General features: G+C 43.3%; 1 protein-coding gene across 1 annotated transcript in view; it reads left to right on the top strand.

Annotated features, from left to right (window-relative positions):
- The first annotated feature begins 701 nt into the window (after positions 1-701).
- LOC136629198 (zinc finger protein 84-like) overlaps positions 702-15,416 on the top strand; it is a 119,186-nt gene continuing 104,471 nt past the window's right edge. Inside the window, exons 1-2 of the mRNA XM_066605372.1 lie at positions 702-776; positions 1,183-1,285. The gene's annotated coding sequence lies outside the window, so the exon portion shown is untranslated. The remainder of the gene's footprint in view (positions 777-1,182; positions 1,286-15,416) is intronic.

Genomic DNA, 15,416 nt, shown 5'->3' with positions numbered 1-15,416 from the left:
TTGACATCATTTAAATTTTCCTGATTGCTACATCAAAGATAAAGAAAGACACAGACAAGATGGCAGAGAGTGTAATAAATCTCACCCTAAAGATAATCTTTCAGCTTACTGAAGAGGTGAGAGATTCTGATGATGTCACATTACATCATTTTTATCTATGGCAATAACAGATGATGTCACTGGAGAGGTGATGGCCTCTGAAAATGTCTGTAGTGATATTTATTACTGTCGCCCCATATACAGGATTACATAGTAGTGAAGAAGACCTCTAGTGATGGCTGTTGGGTCCCTGTGTGTGATGAATGGGGAAGACCCCTGAGCCCAATCTTGGGGCCCCCAGCTCGCCCCCTGATATATGAGGACATCAATGTACAGAAGATTCTGGAAATCACCAACAAGATGATAGAGCTGCTGACTGGAGAGGTGACGCTGCAGGGAATGCTGGGACATTATACTGTAATAGCACTGGAGGCTTCTGGGTGATGATTCTATATTGTGTTGTCAGGTTCCTATAAGGTGTCAGGATTTCGCTGTCTATTTCTCCATGGAGGAGTGGGAGTATTAAGAAGGACACAAGGATCTATTCAAGGACGCCATGATGGAGACCCGCCAGCCGCTCCCATCACCAGGTAATAGACAGGACTAAATACACGGGGACTTTATTATCTGTATGTAAAGAATGACTTCAGTGACTGTCTGTGTTTCCTCCAGTTCCATCCAGTAAGAGAAGCCCACCAGAGAGATGTCCCCGTCCTCTTCTTCCACAGGACCATCAGGTAGATGGAGATGTCCCTCTGATCTGTAGAAGGCTGTGAAGGTCTTATCTTCAGTCTTATTAGATGACTTCTACTTGTGTGATGAGGCCGGTGGAGATGGCAGGATTACCGCTGACCAGAGACATTACATGTGGTCTGGATCTTCTCCCAGTTTTCTGGCTGTGGAGACTGCTGGTGGGAATAAGGGGCCAACAGGTTGGATTTATATCTATCTGCTCCTTTATGTCCCCCGAGACAAACAGCGGATGTGTCTGGTAGACGCTGATCTCCTCCACTGAGACAAGGTACAGTGTGTCTAGCCATGCCGGATATACATGTGTCTGAGGTTCCTGAGGGGTCATTGAGCTGCCATCTTCGACACGACTTCTCCAACCGTCTGCTGACTTTTACAATATTTGTGTCACAGCTTTTGTATCAGGATGAAGATCTGACCAATATTAATACTACAGAGACAAATGTGAGGAGCGATCAGCAGTGTAAAGAGGAGATTCCTACAGGTAACCACCCAGGTGAGTAGTAACCACTAAATACAGCAGAGAGGAGTCACAGATTCTCCTCAGTCAGCGGCTGCAGATGTTATTCTGTGGTCTGTGGGTTTATTGGGAATGACAGGTCCTGCAGCTGGCCCCGTCCTCCCAGCTGGTTCATCCTGTAAGCCTATTAGTGATAGTAGATATCTGACACTGGCAATGGTCTGCTCTGCTGCAGCTAGAAACGCCATAACAAGAGCAAAAACCACCCAAACGGCTGTTCATGTCGGTTATTTTCAGTATCTGTAGACTTTATATTAATATCTGGTGTTTGGAAGCTGATAGTCTTGTAGTCACTTATCCTGCCTGTTATGGAAGTATGATATTACTGCAGTCACACATTTTCTCCTGGGTTCGGTAATATTTAATGTTTTTTTGTTCTACTCTTGAATGTGACTTTCATCCAATTATCCCCATTTGCTGACATGTGCGCCATTAGCATTTACGTACTTTCCCTATTACTACTCCGACTCTGTGTCTCCAGATTACCCCAGGAGAAGAGAACTGTTAGAACATTGGGGGATTAATAATTAAAGGCCCATTTCCACGTAACAATTATAGCTCAAAATTCGTTCAAACTGACGAATTTGCGTGATAATCATTCAGTGTAAATGCAAAAAAAAATAAATCGCTCACTATTTTGTTGCGGTTGTTTATCGCACTTTTTTGAGTTAGGGTAAAAAGTATTGCTGTCTTATTGACTACTCGTTATGTGTAAATGCTCCTTGCTCAGTGCTTCACACAGAAGGTGAAGCACTCAGCGAGAAACCAGCGGGAAGTCTTTAAGTCTAAACGCTCTGCGTGAGCACAGACAAGCTTAGCGATGACATCAGCGATCATGCAGTTGTTTTAACGACGGTCAGCTTGTTTAAAAGGACCATAAGGGTGCTGTTACAAAGGCTAATAAATAGTTCAGATTCCCGTGATCCATACTGCAGTGTAAGCGCACGCCTGACCGAACAACCAATGACAATCCGTTCTCTTATCATTTGCCCTTCAGTTTATGTGTGCATAAAAACACAATCGGGCCAGGTGAACAGGCAGTCATTCATCTATGAACAGCTGCCTGTTTACTGTGAGTAGAGGCAAATGATCCCTGGCCCGCTCCACCTCCATCCACTTATGATGGGCATTGCTGTATAAAAACACAGGAGTGATCATCGCTTGTTACGTTTTAACTTAAGCCCCATTTAGATAGGACGAATGTCAGGCAAATGTCCCGTGTGTCTTCGCTCCCATGGTATTGCATGGGAACTAGTAGCACTTGGCTCACTCTCAAAGTGGCCAGCAGGGGGGCATGGTGGCTGCAGGAGATTTCTCTCCTCACTCTCTCTTGCCCCTCTCCTTTTTCTTAACATAGCGGCTGTTCAATACTGAACGGCTGCTATTTACACTGAACGTTCAAGGTTCAGCTCATCATCCTTCGTTTATGCTGCATAAATGATGGACGATGAGCTGAACTATGAAAGTTCAGTATAAATAGCAGCCGTTTAGTACTGAATGGCCGCAATGTTAAGTCTATGGAGAGGGGTGGGGGAGAGCGAGGAGAGGAATCTCCTGCAGTCACCCTGCTGTGAGCCAGCGATACTAGCTCCCTTGCAACAGCACGGGAGCAAGTGTGCGGGAATGAGTGTCTGGCATTCATCCCTTCTAAATGGACCTTTACGTCTGAAGGAAGTCTCATTGTCCTAAAGACCCCTCTAAAAGGAACTGTGGATCCAGTATAATGTAAATTAGATGCCTTTAATTAATCCAAAAGTATAATGGTACAAAGTGGATATTTCAGGGGTTTTAATACCCCTTTTTTCAAGCATAATCATTAGTTTAGCAGCACTTACTTTTATAATCAAGTAGCTTAATTTCAATCTAGAGCAATGCCCGTCATCAGCGGCGCCTCCCAGGGGTGGGCGCAGAATAGATGATGTCACGCGGTGCCGACCTTGTGTTTCACGTGTGCTTCACAGGTCTTTTGTACCTATGTTATTTACCTAATTCAATTCTTTAACTTCCCAGTGTCATACAAACGTGAAATTTGGCATGACCATTTTTAGGTCCTAAATTAGGAAAAGTAAGGGGGTCGCAACTTCAATATTTAATTCTAAGCATGAAAAACTGAAAATCTGCGATACATGACGTAGTTCTTTTCTCAGAAACCATAAAGCTTAGGGAAATGATTTGTATACTGAGGAGAATCTAACTGACCTCTATGTCTATATACTGAGGAGAATCTAACTGACCTCTGGATGATATACTCAGGAGAATCTACCTCACCTCTCTTTATATACTGAGGAGAATCTACCTCACCTCTTTGTGTATATACTGAAGAGAATCTACCTCACCTCTATGTGTATATACTGAGTAGAATGTACATCACCTCTATGTGTATATACTGAAGAGAATCTACCTCACCTCTCTTTATATACTGAGTAGAATGTACCTCACCTCTATGTGTATATACTGAAGAGAATATAACTGACCTCTGTGTGTATATACTGACGAAAATATAACTGACCTCTGTGTGTATATATTGAGGAAAATATAACTGACATCTGTGTGTATATACTAGGGAGTATATAACCGACCTTTGTGTGTATATACTGAGGAGAATATAACTGTCCTCTATGTATAAACTGAAAGGTTGTAAAGTACATAAGAAAGCAGCCATGGACTGCAGGAACTATGCCTGCCTTTAAGGCTTAGGAGGGGCTGCAATCTCCAGTCTGGGGGCAAATTTGAATAAAAAGGGGTGTTACCTTTAAGAGTAAAAAGTGAGCAGAGTCGGAGGGGTGGCACATTCTGCAGAGGGACATCGGTACATGCAGTCTGAGAGGAATCTAATGCTCCCCTATGTGAGTACATATTTTATTCCTCTGTTCCTCTGAAATAACCATGACTTCGTAAAACTTTCTGTGCAAACAACAGGTAAACACCTGTAGCAAATTAACTTGGGGAAAGCCGGGTATATCGGCTAGTAATATATATATATATGCATTAGTGTGTGTATATATATATATATATATATATATATATATATATATATATATAGGCATTTATTACAGATTTCCCCTGACCCATCTCCCATTGACTGAGAGTGATGTAACGTGACACAGTTATTAGTCCTTCTTTACATAGGCGCCACCTTGGGACACACACTTCTCCCATCTCTTTATGCAACTGTAAACACCTCACTTGTAGAAGTCGACAGGTTGCTCGAAAAGCCACATTGTGACTTTGGAAATCAGTCTCATCATCTGAACAATGCTTGTCCTTCAAAAATTATTTAATTGTTGGATATGTAATGTTTGGAGAAAGATGTAACTGCAGGCAACTAATAATGGGGGACTGTATTGTCTCTCCAGTATCTGGGAATTAGTATCTTAGCCGCGTTTATGAAAAACCAGAGGGCAGATTTGTGCTCGGTTTGAAGGCCTGGGGCATTCAAGTTTAACAGAACTATCTCAGGCGTGAGGGTGATATTGGATTTGAGGACTATGCCCAGTAACTTCTGAACCTCTACCCAGAAAGGTTGTAAGAGCAGGCACGTAAACCAGATGTGGAGGTACGATCCGATACCGACTGAGCATCTCCAACATTGTGAGGAGTAACTTGGGTCTATTTTGTTAAGTAGAACTGGGGTCTTATACCATCTGGAGACGATTTTATAGTTTAGTTCTTGGAACCTGGTGGAGGAGGAGGACGAATGAGACCTTGATAAAATATCCCTTATTTCATCTGAGGTGAAGGTGGTATTTAATTCAAATTCCCAACGGGGGATGAAAGAGGGATGTTGTTCGTTTTGTGTCAGTGCCTAATATATTTTAGAGAGGGTACTCTTGACGGGTTGGGGGCTCCAAAATAGTTTGTGGAATAATAAGTTTTGGTCTGTGCCTGTAATATCTGGGGAATTGAGCACAGCTAAATCCCTAATGACGTTGAAATCTTCGCTATTTAGTGGGGTGTCCCCTAGGTGGTTTAGAAACTGTAGATCCTGTGACACAGATTTGTCTTTAATTAGGGCCCCACACTGCAATGTCTTCAAATGGGTGTCTCTCATAATTTTCTGTTTGAGCGCTCTAAATTTGTTGGGGATTAGTACAAAAACTGGAGTGTAGCTGCTAATCTGGGGCATTAGCTTATTTTTCTTTTTTGCCTTATGCCATATCCTTATGGTTAATTGGGTGAGAGGGTTTCGGATCTCCTTTAATTTAATTTTATTATATGGGGTGGGCCAGAGTAATAGATTCTGATCTTTGTTTAATGAGAAAAGTTCTAATTCCGCCCAAAGTTTAGGACTTGTTTGGCGGGTCAGGTCTACCATGCGGTTCAGATGTGAAGCGGTCCAATGTAGTTCAAAGTCCGGCAGCCCTATTCCGCCACACCTTTTTGTTTTGACAAGGGTTGCGTGGTTAACCCTATGTCCCTTTCCTTGCCAAATGAACTTTGCGATAAGGTTTTTAAGTTTGGTAAACAATATCTGTGGAATTTCTATTGGAAGCGTTTGGAGTACATATAGTATTTTTGGCAGGTATATCATTTTGATTAGATTCTTTCGACCAAACCAGGAGATCGGCAGGGAACTCCAGGAGATAAGATCCTTCTCCAACTTCTCAAGTAGTGGCACAAAATTTAAATTAGATAAGTCCTCAGTGTTCCGGGATATTTTTGCCCCTAGGTATGTGATTTGTTTGCTTGAGTTTTTAAATGGCGAGATTTTGGATATTTCTGCCCAGCAATCATGTTTAATGTTTATATTTAGTAATTCCGACTTTGAAGGATTTAGTTTGAAGTTAGAAAGCTGGCCAAAATTTTTGAACTCCTGCAGAATATGCGGCATTGCAGTTTTCGGATCAGTAAGGAAGAATAGCATGTCGTCTGCGTATGAAGCCGACTTGTGTTCCCTGGAGCCACATTTCATTCCCATAATTTTATTATTTTGTCTAATTTTTTCCAGGAAGATTTCCATCGTTAAAATGAATAATAGAGGGGATAGTGGGAAACCCTGTCTGGTTCCATTACTGATCCGGACTGCAGGGGAAAGATCAGAATTAATTTTAATTCTAGCCGAGGGGAGAGAATACAAGGCCATGATTTTGTCTATGAATGTCTCTGGGAAGCCATATTTTGAGAGGGACATTCTCAAAAATAGCCAGTCGACTCTATCGAAAGCCTTTTCGGCATCTGTTGTGAGAAGGGCTAGTGGAGATTTATTATGATGAGCTAAGTGTATCAGGTTAAGTACTTTTAAGGTGTTATCTTTCGCCTCTCTATTCGACACGAAGCCCACTTGCTCAGGATTAATCAATTCGGGCAAAATCCTTTTTATTCTGTTAGCCAAAACTTTAGAATATAATTTGATATTGTTAATTAATGATATGGGTCTGTAATGACTACATAGTGAGGAGTCCTTTCCTTCTTTGGGAATTAGAGTGAAATGCGCCATCAATGCCTCTTTTTGAAAAGGGCTTCCAGCAGTAATTGAGTTAAAATAGTTAACTAGGTATGGGGTAAGGGTGTCTTTGAAGGTTTTAAAATGTAAGGATCCAAAACCATCAGGACCAGGGCTTTTCCCATTCGGGGCTGACTGAATGCATTCCTCTACTTCCCGAGGGGAGATCAGTTCAAGGAAGGGTTGTGCTTGGTTTTTAGATAAATTAGGGACCTTGACTGTGTCTAAGAAGTCGCGTATTTTTTGCCGTTTAATTGATAAAGACTCTATGGAATTTTGAATGTTGTATAAATCAGAGTAATACGCGTGAAAAATATTTGAGATTTCTGATGTTTTGTGATGCATCACATCGTTTTTGTCTTTTATTTTAGGGATAAATGCCTTTGCGTTCTGTGTTTTAATTAGGGCTGCGAGCTTTTTCCCACATTTATCTGAGAATGCATAATGCTTATATCTAGCGAAGAAAACATATTTTTCGGATTTTTGATTTAAGAGCTCTTCTAACTTGGTACACAGGCTGAATAATTGTTTTTCGTATTTAAGTAGAACCTTTTTCTTATTGCAGGTTTCTAAATTTTTTATCTGTTCGATGAGAGAAGCGATCTCTTTCTCTTTTTCCCTCTTTTTTTTCTTGCGCCTAATTCGATAAAAAGGCCTCTTATCACTGCCTTATGAGCCTCCCAAAGGGGTTGTGGGGTTGCAAGTGCGTTCTCCTCGAAGTAGTGCTGTAGGCCTTTTTGTATATATTCAATGTCCTCTTTACTCTTTAATAGGTTGTCATTCAGTGGCCAATTGGACTCGGATCTTCTTTTGGAGGATATGGTCATCTTCATGAAGATCGGGGCATGGTCAGAGTACAGGATAGGGTCATAAAAAGTTTTGGTGATTGAGTCTAGTAGGGCATGTTATTCACAGAAAAAGCCAAAAATACAATACCTGAAGGTCTGCAAAGCAGACACGGTCGCCATAGGCACGATCGCCATAAGGCAGGCACAATCGCCACCGGCACAATCGCCGTAGGGCAGGCGCAATGGCCGTAAGCCCTTGAGATTTGCAGTCAGCCAGACAATAATGTGGAGGAGCAGCTTGTTCTTGGCAGGCTAATATGCAGTCACCCACTCAACCCAGCCCAGATTGGGGAGGAGTGACTGCATATACTAATAGCCTGCACATGTGAACGATACCAAAGATGCCAGCCATAGATGGATGGTGACCCACCATACAGGATATCAACCCTGGCTGATATAACAGCGGGTTGCCCTGTATCTCTAAAGTGGGCCACACTGGCTGACATCTTGGGCTCCCCCACCAACTAGCAAACTACATACAAAAGTACTAATGCATACTAATAAAATGCAGGTGTTGGTACTGCATTTTGGCCAAAACGCATAGGCTGACGGGCCGCGCCGATGCCACACCGCTTCCGTCAGTACCTACGCTAACTCACTATAAGTTACATAAAATCACAGAAGTGAGGGGAAAAAAAACAAAGACATTATTCACAGAAAAAGCCAAAAATACAATACCTGAAGGTAGGGCATGTTTAACAAAAAAGTAATCTATTCTCGAATATTTCTTATTTACCAGGGAATAAAAGGAAAAATCCTTTGTCTGGATGAAGTATTCTCTAGGGGTCTAACACGTGGAGATCAGCTAGCAGATTTTTTATTTTTTTAATCTTAGAAAATGGAACCGCTGAGGTGCCATTAGAAGTATCCAAAGTTGGATTGAGAGGCACGTTGAAATCCCCCCCCATAATCAGATCTCCCTCTGTGAATTCTTGCAAATGTTTGATAACTATATTGAAAAAGGCGTCTTGGTGGGAGTTAAGAGCATAGAGATTAGCTAAGGTAAATACCCTGTCCCCGATTGAGCCCTTGACAAAGATAAATCTACCCTCCGGATCAGCTAGGACATTTAATGTTTGGAAAGGAACTCTCTTATGCAGGACAATAGCTACCCCTCTATGTCTTTTCAAAGGTGTGGTGGTGTTGAACCATTTAGTGAAAGATTTGCTTTTGGTGAGAGGGGTGTAGTTTTTCTTAAAATGGGTTTCTTGAAGGAAGATAATATCCACACCCTGTCTCTCTAGATAATGAAGTATTTGGGACCTTTTTTGTGGAATGTTAATCCCTTTTACATTAAAAGAGGCTAGATATACCTCAGCCATGGGTGAAATAATGGGGATATTTCCTTAAGCAAATAGTATTCGCAAAGCTGTCAAATAGATTCAAAACACAAAAATGAACAAGAAAAACATAGTTATAACAGCTGTTTTTTGTCAGACCAGTAACAACAGAAGACATTATAACCTTTTGCTGCTGGACCGGATTTGGAAGCAGAGCCCTATCCGGAGCCAGATTATCAAGCAGGAATAAAAGGAGTTGCGGGGACGTGAAGAACCACAGGCGGTTCGCGACTCCCAACGTAGTCTGTAAATTCTGTAAATAGAAAGGTTAAAGGAAAGCAGAAGCGGATAAAGTCAAGTCAAAAAGGAGGCAAACAGTAAGGGCGCAAGGGAGATGAGATGTCTCAAAACGCCATCTAGTCATGCAACTGGAGTGGAGCTCAGGTGTTGTCGTTAGGAAGTCCTCTTCCAGAAGATTTGGCTAAGCTCATCTCTTGGGTGCGAGATTTCTTGGCTTTGCGTGGTGTTACTGATGACCAGTTCTCACAGAATGGGAAAGTGGGCAAATTCAGGATAACTTCAGCGGTAGTCCAATCCGGTATCTGGATGTGGCTCAAGTCCAGCTTGGACAGGACATGGGGAAGATCCTCAGGTGTTCTGATGTTCCATGTTCTGTTAGCGCCAGATATCGCCAGGCCGAAAGGGAACAACCACTTATAGGCTATAGCTTTGTCTCTTAAAGCTTTGGTGAGAGGTTGAAGCTGTCTACTGAGATCTAGAGTCAATCTGGATAGGTCTTGGAATATCATAAGCTCTTTGTCATCGTATTCTATTTTTTTGGCTAGTCTAGCTTTGTGTAAGATCTCTTCCTTAATTTTGAAGCTTTGCAGGCAACAGAGTATGTCCCTTGGTTTATCTGCATTAATTGATCTTGGCCTGAAGACACGGTGTGCCCTCTCCATGCCTAGGTCAAAGTCCTTGGGTTTATTCAAGAGCTCTGTGAAGATAGCTGATAATACTGATGGTATTTCTTTATTCAGTGATTCCCCTGACTCGTATGTTGTTTCTTCTTGAGCGATTTTCAAGGTCATCAATTTGTAATTTCTGGAAGTACGATTCTTTTTGTTTGTCAATGAGGATCTCTGTCACCCTCTCGGAGTGGTGCACCACTTGAGTATAAGTGTCTTCTAGGGTCTGTACTCTTGAGTAGATTTGTTTGACATCTTTTCTCAACTCTGAAATTCCTTAAAAAGATCTCTTATGCACTCTTTGGTGGGTAGTGCTTTAATATAGTTTCTCAAATCCGAATTATCTCGTGCATACGCCTCTTCCTCCGACTCACTATCCAGATCTGGGGGTAGGACTGACATGGGTGTAGTTTTATTCTCTTCTATGATCGTTTTTGTTTTGGTTGGTTTTGTGCAATCAGGTGAGAGTCCTTTAATATTTTTTCCACTCACAATTGATCTGTTAGGTGTTTTGGGATTTTTGATTGCGTCCGAACTGGTGTCTTTGATATTCTTTCTCATTGTGTCTGCTTTCTAATGTCACTACGATGGGAGGGGGAGAATTTTTGTTCACATCGGTGGAATCTTATCTAGCGATTATTTTACAGAGATAGCCAATAACTCAACTGGGCGGTCTTTCCCCCCCCCCCTCTTCCTCTCTTTCCCCTTTCAACAAACAGTGACTGTCTTCTTTGGTTTGGGGGATTGCTTTATAAGTCCAAAGTTTTCTCTGTCTGGCGACGTGGAGTTGAATCTTTCTCTTTCTTTCCTCTCTTTTTCCCCTTTCTCTCTTTTTTCTTCCTCTACTTTCCTCTTTTCCCCCTTTTTTCCCTCTTCTCTGTCCTCTCCTCTCCTCTCTTATATTTTATTGTGTCTTGTGTAGTTGCAGACTTCATGTTCTCTAGATATAGGGTGACTGTAGTTTTAAAGTTTGGCCACCAGGTGGTGCTATGGTTCACTAAGATGTATGCAGATATGCTTCACTGGAGCCAGTTATGCTGTGAATGTCTTAAAAAGGCCGACTTCGCCTCATAGATGGGCTTCAATTCTGGTCCCTGCCGCAGTGGAGCCAGGGATGGGGTTCCCACACAAGTTCTCACTACTGAGCTCCCAAGGGGATATACTGGGAGCTGCTTGCAGGTTTCCCCTCCACCTTCACTTGCGCTGCCCAGGGACAGCTTGTGTAACGTGGCAGGCTTGATGGATTGCCGCCTTAAGAGAGCTAGTTGGCCACAGGCTCTCTGAGGATGCAGGAGTTGAGTGTCGGTCTCCCGGATCGCTCCACCCGCTGTGCCTCGCTGTCTCCACCGCAGGGGAGCCGGAGAGATGGAGCTGACCCGGCCTGTCAGGGAGCGTCACCCCGGTGAGTGTGTGGCGCGTTGGGCTTCGGGCCGCCAGCCGGAGCAATAAGCAGATGTCGCAGGGTGGAGCGCAGCTCCACAGATTGTCGGAGCCTCTTCCTGGGCGACGGGCGGGTGGTAGATTAGTTTATGCCGCTTACCGTTCTCTGTGTGGGCCTCTGAAAAGGGTTCCCTGTCTGTGCCTCTGTTCGCGGTCTCTGTCCAGAAGGCCGCGGGCGCCTGCTGCAAGGTTAGGCCCCGACTCTTTATCTCTCTCCGCTGCGTGGAAGGCTTCGGTGTGCGGACTCCAGAGACTGGGTGGTGGTTCCGACGGGTCACAGTTATGTTTTCCTGTAGATTTCTCCCGCTTAAACCCCAAAATTAGGTGAAAAGCAGGGTCTTTGTGGAGGAATGAAGAGAAGTGCATCCTCTCCCTGTGCTTGCTAGGCCACGCCCCCGTTGTTTAAGTTTTATATATCTTATTTTTGGAGGGAGACTGATAGTGAAAAATTTAGTTTTTTTTTTTTTTTTACTACTGCAGAGTATTGGTGACAAGTAGAGATGAGCGAACATACTCGTTTCGAGTAATTACTCGATCGAGCACTGTGATTTTCGAGTACTTCTGTACTCGGGTGAAAAGATTCGGGGGGTGCCGGGGGGAGGCGCGGGGGGTAGCAGCAGGGAACAGGGGGGAGCCCTCCTCTCTCTCCCCCTCACTCCCCGCTGCAACCCCCCACTCACCCACAGCGCACCCGAATCTTTTCGCCCGAGTACAGAAGTACTCGAAAATCACGGTGCTCGATCGAGTAATTACTCGAAACTAGTATGTTCGCTCATCTCTACTTGTCACCAATACTCGGGCGAAAAAGGGGCGTGGCCGAGTACGCTCGCTCATTTCTAGTGACAAGTGAAATTTATTATATGGATTAACAAGATTTATAATGATAGCACATTTATTAATTTTTTGTGTGTTGCTACCTTTGTACAATACTTGAAAAAAAATAAAATACAATTTACTTTGCATTGCTGCCATCCAAGACCAATAAAATTTCTTATTTTTCCATCAACAAAGCTATTTGAGGTCTTGGTTTCTTCTGGGATGAGTTGTCGTGTACATTGGTGCCATGTGGTAGATTTGACTTTTTAATCACATTTTATTATGTGTTTTTCAGTGGAAGATGACTGAAAAACACAAATTCTGTTTCTTGGTTTTTCATTTATATTTTTGCAGCGTTCACCATGTGGTGTATAGATTCATTTTGTTGTTTGGGTCAATAAGATTACAGCAGTAGCAAATTAATATTTAAATTATATTTTCACAATTAAAACACTACAAAAAGTTGTATGTGCATCAACAGATTCCACAATCTGCAAGTCGTAGGTCATGTCTGTCCTGGACTGTTGACAGAACCATGAGTGAAGAAGTTCCGGAGGAACCTATGGAGATAGGGGCAGCCTCTACTAATAAGATAGAAAAAGACAAGGCGGCACTTAGGAACCGATCTTCTTACCCGCAGTAAATCATAAAAGAAACTTTATTGCAGTCCAAACGACGTTTCGACCATTAAACATCCATGGTCTTCCTCAAGCATATACCACACATAACATGTTCTCCAATATATAGGGCTCATCTACATTGCAAACGCATCAATCAATAGAATTACTTACAGGTGTTCCTCAGAGTCCGCTGTGTGCCACTCCACTAAAGGGTTAAATCAAAACATTATTCAAATGTGCTGTCCTCATAAACCTCATAGGGAAGCGCCCTGCATTCATATTTAATTAAGCTCCAGGGGACGTCTCTATGTATGTCACTGCAATCAAAGGAAGTGTAAAGGCCAATCAGCTGACCCACACTCCTTGCAGCAGTGCTGGTCCCCACATGGACTATCTACATCATCACCACCAGTGTTTACCCTAGGTGAAATGAACAGAGAAGCAGCCCCTGTGTCACATGACTCCGGGCTGCTAAGGAAGCCTACATGTAGCAAAAAGGGCAGGTTTTCACATTGGAATCTAACCAGGCATAACTATGTGTAAACCAGCGCAGATAGTAAGTTAATGAGCCCCACTACATGAGTCAGTGCATACATTAGTATTTAATTATATGATTTTTGTATACTTTTACAACTCCCCTCCCCTACCTTTCATAGGCAGAGTAGATGAGGGATGGGTTTGCTTTTATAGTACCCATACTTTTTGGCATTTGTGGGTATTTCAGCGACTTGTGGTCATGTGACACGCTGGCCGTTTCCTCATCTACTGACTCTTTACATTGCCCCATCAGCTATTGCTGTTATGTGTGCTGCTGATTTCTACCTCCACTTGTGATTATTGTGGACTCTCTTTTCAGCGAGCACTATTATTGGAGTTGTTTTGATAATGAATACCCCGGATTTAGCGACCACGGGGTTGTCCAATACATTTGCCTATACCACATTAGAGGCAGATCGGATTTTTTCTGACACAGCAACAGATGGCTCCTTCTTGGATGCTCCGGATTTACGAGTATTACAGAGGAAGTTGGAACAGGCATATAAACGTCTTATTGCGTTGCAGCTACATGCTGCCACTTTGAGAGTACTATGCGGTTAAGCGAATACCACGGGGTTTGAGGCCCCATATAAGACCAACTTTGATGGCTGATAATAAAGAGTTTTGTGCTAAATTTTTCAGCATTTCAAATAAATATGCCTTTGACCTCATACTCCTCAATCTTCAGTTTCTGAATGCCTAATGGTCGAAACGTGGCATGTAAGTTTGGGCTGCAATAAAGACTCTTTTATGATTTACTACGGGTAAGAAGATTGGTTCCTAAGTGCTGCCTTGTCTTTTTCTATTTTGGAATTGCCCTGTTTTTGATGCTTGGAGTCCAGCATCAGGAGAGGCGTGCGCTGACTCTTTCCATTGCTCCATCGGCTATTGCTGTTATGTGTGCTGCTGATTTCTACCTCAACTTGAGCCTCTATTAATAAAGCACGTAGGGATATTCGTCTAAAGAAAGGTTTGTGCTTTTATTGTGGGTAAGACAGGCACTTTATTTGCAGTTGGCCAGTGAGACCCAGGAAGAAGCAACCAGTTATTCAGCGGGATCCACAAGTTGCTTGGTTGGCTAAGTCCAGGCAAGACGTCTCTGCTGAGGTAATATTAGATGATAACGTAATATCGGCTGGTGTTTGTCTGGATAGCGGGTCGGACATTAATGTGATTAATTCTCAGTTTGTCCTAAAAGCTGGTCTGAAGATAAAGACTCTCCCTAAACCAATGTCAGTTACCAGTGTAGACTCATCTCCGTTACATCTGAGGCCTCGGTCACACGGGCGGTTTTTCGCACGATTTGCGGATTGCATGACGGATGCGTATGCGCAAATCGCATGACCGGGGGCCGACGATTCGCCAAAAAATCTGCAGCTAGCAGGGTTTTCGGCGAAAAGGCCCAGCGCTGCCCGCTATCCTCTGCCACAGCTGTGGCAGAGGAGAATGATGTTCGCCCATTGAATTCAATGGAGCCGGCAATATAGCCGGCTCCATTGAAAGCAATGGGCTGTCAGCGAGCGCGGGATGAATTTTCGGGAAGGGCTGAACTGCTCTGTGTAGTATTCAGCAGGCGGGGATTTAAAATCCCCGCCTGCTGAATGGGCTGCCTCTGATTGGTCACAGCCCTCACCAATCAGAGGCAGCTCTCACTCACCCATTCATGAATTCATGAATGGGTGAGTGAGTGCTGCCTCTGATTGGCTAAGCGCAGGGACCAATCAGAGGCAGCTCTCAGCCGTCATTCAATAGCTGAAAGCTGCCTCCAATTGGTCCCTGCGCTCAGACACTGGAATGGAGATGTTGAGGGGAGGTCAGTTGAAAGGTTGAAAGACAAGGAGGTCAGTTTTAGAAAGGTTTAGTTTGAGAAAAAGGGAGGACATGGTGTTAGAGACAGTGGACAGACAGTCGGTGATATTTTGGAAAAATGGTCCAGAGATCTCACGAGAGGAGGTGTATAGTTGGGTGTCGTCAGTGTAGAGATGGTATTGGAGGCCGAATTTGTGAATGGTTTGTCCAATTGGGGCAGTGTAGATAGAGAAAAGAAGGGGACCAAGGACCGAGCCCTGGTGTACCCTAACAGTGAGAGGAAGTGGAGCGGAGATAGAACCAGCAAAGAAGACACTGAAAGAGCTGTCAGAGAGGTAGGAAGAGA

Source organism: Eleutherodactylus coqui, chromosome 5 (assembly GCF_035609145.1).
Source record: "Eleutherodactylus coqui strain aEleCoq1 chromosome 5, aEleCoq1.hap1, whole genome shotgun sequence".
In the NCBI taxonomy this organism is placed as follows: Eukaryota; Metazoa; Chordata; class Amphibia; order Anura; family Eleutherodactylidae; genus Eleutherodactylus; species Eleutherodactylus coqui.
Note: the sequence above shows the minus strand (reverse complement) of the source record. Positions and strands in the feature narration are given on the sequence as shown.